The sequence below is a fragment of the Acomys minous genome (assembly GCF_964271855.1).
Source record: "Acomys minous genome assembly, chromosome: 14".
In the NCBI taxonomy this organism is placed as follows: domain Eukaryota; kingdom Metazoa; phylum Chordata; class Mammalia; order Rodentia; family Muridae; genus Acomys; species Acomys minous.
Window position 1 is genome coordinate 44,589,475 of NC_140496.1, and position 5,197 is coordinate 44,594,671.

The 5,197-nt window shown below is 45.4% G+C and overlaps 1 long non-coding RNA gene across 1 annotated transcript; it reads left to right on the forward strand.

The window, feature by feature from the left end:
- The first annotated feature begins 503 nt into the window (after positions 1 to 503).
- On the forward strand, positions 504 to 2,439 carry LOC311582601. Its single transcript, XR_014774157.1, has 2 exons — positions 504 to 629; positions 2,298 to 2,439. It is a non-coding gene; the product is annotated as an uncharacterized lncRNA (long non-coding RNA).
- Positions 2,440 to 5,197: the final 2,758 nt, after the last annotated feature.

A 5,197-nucleotide genomic window follows, 5' to 3' on the forward strand; every position in this document is an offset into this window, starting at 1 on the left:
AGAAAGTGACAGAGTCACCACTGCCTGTCTCATTTTCGTCATTTTGATGAACGTTGAATAAAAGTGACCACACAGGAGCTCCTTCCAGCCTGGCTCTTCCTAATCGCTGTGGACAAGTCCAAGCCAGATCAGTGAGCAAAGGAAAGGAAGAAAAGACTACAGAGCTTGACAGGCAGAAAGAAAACGGTCCTTAGCTACAGGTGATCAGACATCTATGTAGAAGAGCCCAAAATATTTACAGAACGGTTAGTAGGGATAGTGAGGTGATTTTAAAAAGTCATGCGGGATACATGAGCATACATGAGCTATGAATAAAGTGTTTGCCTGCAGTAATAAGACGAAGTATGCTGTCTTCAGATCGCTGGCGTGATCAAGCATGCTTGAGGTTCCGTGGTCTCTTTGTTCTTTGACTTCTGTGTGTACTTTATGATCTTTTATTGTGACGTCACACGTAGCTGATTTCAGCACGTGCGTGATCTGGGGCCTAAATAAATCAGTTCTTTCCTATGTGTTTGTATTTGTTTCTTGCCGGAGTGAGAGAGCCCCCAGGAACCCACAACCCCAGGAGCTACTTTCAGGTGGCGTGGATGCCCGCGCCTCTGGAGAGCCTCGTGCTCGCGAGAGGCAGCGTGAGTTCCCCGTGGACGCTGGCTTTACTCTTACATTTTTACCTAGCCGCTGACATTGAGCATGCTTGCTTGTAGTTCACTTTTGTTGTTCTTATTTTGTTTGGTTTTCAGGGAGAAGCCGGTGGGGGGTGGTTGATTTCCTTTACTCCATCAACTCTTCATGTAAAATTTATATTTCTCCGGGCCGGCCAGTATAGGTCTTTCATGTCAGCAGCTTGGGAAGCAGAGCTGAAGGATCACGAGTTCAAAGTCAGCTTGAGCTACTGTGTTCATGCAAGACCAGCCTGGTCAACCTAAAAAGACTCTCTCCCAGAAGAGGAGCTTGAGAGGCCGGCTGTACTGCTCAGTGGCAGAAGGCTTGCCTGGTGTGCGCAATCCTCAGTCCGCCACACCATCAGCCATCCCATTAGTCAACCTTAAATTTCAGGCAGGATTTGATTGTTGTGTAATTGAAGAGAACACCATTTTCCATTCGGACTCACATTGAATTTAGGTCATATTTATGTTTTTTTTCTTAATTTCCCGTATACAGTATATAAAAAATTAAGACCTAGTAAAGACTGATGGTCTCCTACTGGCTATGAATTCCCCCATTAGTAAGAGAATCCCATTTTTATTCATGACTGCCCTGTGCCTCCTTGACTCTGGTTAGCTGCTTGAAGCTAAAGCCACTTGCTGACTTTCGGGAAGGCTTGCTGACTTTCAGGAAGGCATGCTGACAGTGGGCAACTCTGTGTTGTGAATACGGGCCTCTTTTCTCCCCTAACGTGTTGATTGTTGAGGACTCCTATGCAAGCATGGCTGACAGTCCCAAAGCATCAACACGAAAGATCAGAGCCACTGTCCCCACACTGGACTTCTTGAACTATGGGGGCAGGGGATCTTAATACATTCTTTTATAAAGGCATAAATAGTTGAGTCAACTGTTACTTGGGATTTGATTACATTTGAGCACATTCATTCTTAAGTTATGTGCTTGGTAACTGATTTTAATGTAATGTTTAATCATTGCCCTAACATCTTAAATAGTGAACTTTAAAAAGATTTATTCTGACAAGTAGGATAGGTTTTAAATGTTCTGTAATTTAAAGTGCGCTTTTACCTTCCTATGGATGTTTACAGAAGCATCCGGATGTTTAATGCATCTTCGCTACTTCTTTCAAGAAATCTTTATTGATCTTATAATAAAAAGAAAAGGAAAAAGAAACTATAAACTAACTAAGTCAATAGTTGCTGTCTGATGTTAGATATTTATCTTGGGCATCAGAGCTTATACTTCTGATAAGGAAGGGATTTGATTGCGTTTTTAACAATAATGCCTGCTGCTTTTCCAAGTGTAAGCTCTCATGTAGCTCCGTCTGGGCCTCTTTTAAAGGCAATGAGGTTACGTATGCATGTTTATTCCACTCTGTGTCAAGTAGCAAGAAGAATGGACTATCTCTTCACTATTTTCATTAATCGAATTTACACTAACTTCTGTTGGACACCTGGCAGCTAGTGCCATCCAGATGGTGGCGAGGTAAAAATATCACTGGTTATACTCAAAATTAATGGCAAATGGCTTTTCAGCTTTGGAAGACAGGGCAGTTTGACTTTGTGGTATCATCTTTATTGTCAGTATTTTAATCAGTTTGGAAAAACTCATTCCACCTCCAATTCCGTTCTCAGGCAGAATGGAGCAGTGATCGGTTCTAAAGAGGAGGAGTGACGTTAGCTGAGAGGAAACAGTCAGCGCTTTGCATCTGAGAGCCTCCATGTCCTCTCTCCTTGGTGACATTGCATTCAGTGCTGTGACAGAACACCTGCCTCTTTATGTAACGGGTCCTGGACCTTAGCACACTTGACTCCATGGCGGAACTACTATCCAGGCTGTAAAACTCAGCATGGAGACAGCATCACCTGCCAAAACTAAAACAAAGACCTGATCCATCAAAGTCCATAGTTGTGGGAAAGTCTCTCAATGTACTGACCTTGCTTTTTGGCCTCTGTAGCTCTGCTTCTGGCTAACTGTTCTTGCTAACTGAAGTGTGTCAACCCAGAACATGGTTTTTTGGTATTTAAAAGCTCACCCTGAGAAAGGCTTGGGGCTGCACTGGGATCCCAAACACTAAGTTTCTATCGGCTTAAACCATGTCTGAGCAGTCTTCTCTGCTGAATACCCCAGAACATTTCTGGAGATCCCACCAAGATCCCAGAGACCAGACCTGAGACATTGGGAGTCTGAGAGCCCCTCAGCGCGAGGAAGAGTGGGATGGTCAGGAGACTCCTAGGGGCTGTGCAACATGAGATATTCCAAGTCCCAGTGCTTCCTTTGATGGATCACTGTCTAATGCTTCAGAGGGAAATGACACCTCCACCCCAAAAGGAAACAAATTAGAAAGCCACCTAGTCTGTCACCTCTGGAGATGAGTCTGGTTAAGCTGCTTTCTGTGGAAACAGATGAGAGGCCGGATGAGGCTGCTGATCCTGTGTCTGGGATCCATATGAGACATCACTGGACCCCTCTGTCTGTTCAGGTGTATGAATGTGTGGTGGCCACGCCCGGTTGTCTTTACTGTGTCTCTGTGTGTGTGTGTTTCTGTCAGTTCTGTTTCCCAGAATTAACCAGCAGCTTTCTGTGGTGTGAGAACCGTCTGGTTTAAGGTCTTCCCCCTCCTGGTTGGTGATAGGAATCCTTTTGGCTCTGCCAGATCACCCAGAGAAACCTGTCTATTCCCCTACACACACACACACACACACACACACACACACACACACACACACACACACAAAAATCCTCCACCTGTCCCACTCTAAGAACAGGAGCGCTCACTTGATTTGTTGCTTGACTTCCTGCTCACAGTCAGAGTTGGTGCCTGTGTGGAGGTGGGGGGGGGTGCCAGGCCTCTCATTCAGGATGTCCCACTATCTGAGGGGAATGCAGGACTAGAGGAGAAATAGTTCTCCTAGGTGAGCATGCCCTCTGCTCTGTGCCTGTTCTAAGCAGCCTTGGGGAAGGGGGTAAGTTTCCCTGGGCTGAGCCCAAAGGGAAAGACAAAGTTATACTCCTTTTTGTCATAATTTATGTGTCTTTTCCAACCAGTGATCTGCAAAATCCATCATTCTACAAACAAACAAACAAACAAACAAACTGCTCCTGGGCTGGCAGGGGGATTGCTGCTAGACAATGCAGCTGGGAAAGAATAAGTTTTCCTTCTGTTCAATGCTGACCAAGGAGATTTTTAAAAAGATTAAAGACAGCTGCTAAAAAGGTTTTGTTGTTGTTGTTGTTGTTTTGTGTTTTTGTTTGTTTTTGTCATCCAGTCAGCTCCAGATATTAGAAAGGAATTATAAAAGGTAAAAAAAAAATTAAAGGTATTAAGTAGGCCCCAGTTGCTGCATCTATAAGTCTAACTGCATTTTTTTTCTTTCTTTTTTTTTTCTTTTGGTTTTTTGAGACAGGGTTTCTCTGCGTAGCCTTGGCTGTCCTGGATTCACTTTGTAGACCAAGCTGGCCTTGAACTCACAGCGATCCACCTGCCCCTGCCTCCCGAGTGCTGGGATTAAAGCATGTGCCACCACCGCCTGGCTAGTCTAACTGCATTTCATCGTCAGACAAGGGGCCAGTGGCTTTCAGGTTTTGCAAAAGGTCTCGTCCCAATCTGTCCTCTGTTGCTGAGAAAGCCCAACTTTGTGGAAGGCTACTTATCTTGGCTACTAGCTAAGTGGAGGCTTTAAACTTTGGGGCCATGGAAACACACTGTGGTGACTGGACCCTGCACCCATCTGTCTGAGAGCTGTGGTGACTGGACCCTGTGCCCACAGGGTGGCCCACCTATCTAAGAGCTGTGGTGACTAACCTACCAAGTTAACATTGGGTCAAGATCTTGGACTCGTAACACCCCATGACCCAGTTGAGGCCTTCCTGTGAGAAGCACCAGAACGCTGGCTGTCTAATGACTGTGTGAGCTAGTACCAGGCCCTATGCCTGATCCATGCTGGAATGTGGCTTTTAAAGCCCACCATCATCAATCTTGCTACCTTCTTGCCTGGTGATGAGGCACATGTGCTCATCCATGACTGTCGCAAAATGAAAAATGAAACCAGGCTCTTAGGAGCTACAGTAGTTACTTTAACCAAATCGATTCGGCCCAAGCCAGGCACAGAGCAAAACTGATGGATATGACCCAGGTTCTCAGATGGGGAAAAGGAAAGCCTACCACCGTATACATGGACTGTCAGTTGATAAGTTTTCACTGAGGGTCATGCCAGTGCTATGATTTATAGCAAAGGGGCTTCTCGCTGCTGGAAATAAGGATATTAAAAACTCTTGGCCCTCCTAGAGGCTATTTGTCTTCCACTACATATTGCTGTCCTCGACTGCTGGGCTTTTGACCTGGCTACCCGACAAATGGCCTTGAGACCAGTGGCACTTATTGATATTCTTATGACATCCTGTGACCCAGGGCTGCCTGGGACTCTGGTAAAGAAGAAATGGACAGCTCAACCCCACAGGTTGATGGAGGACACCAGAGGGAGAGATCACTCTTCCAGAAACAACTGGAGGGACTGTTGGTAAATGCCCTTCA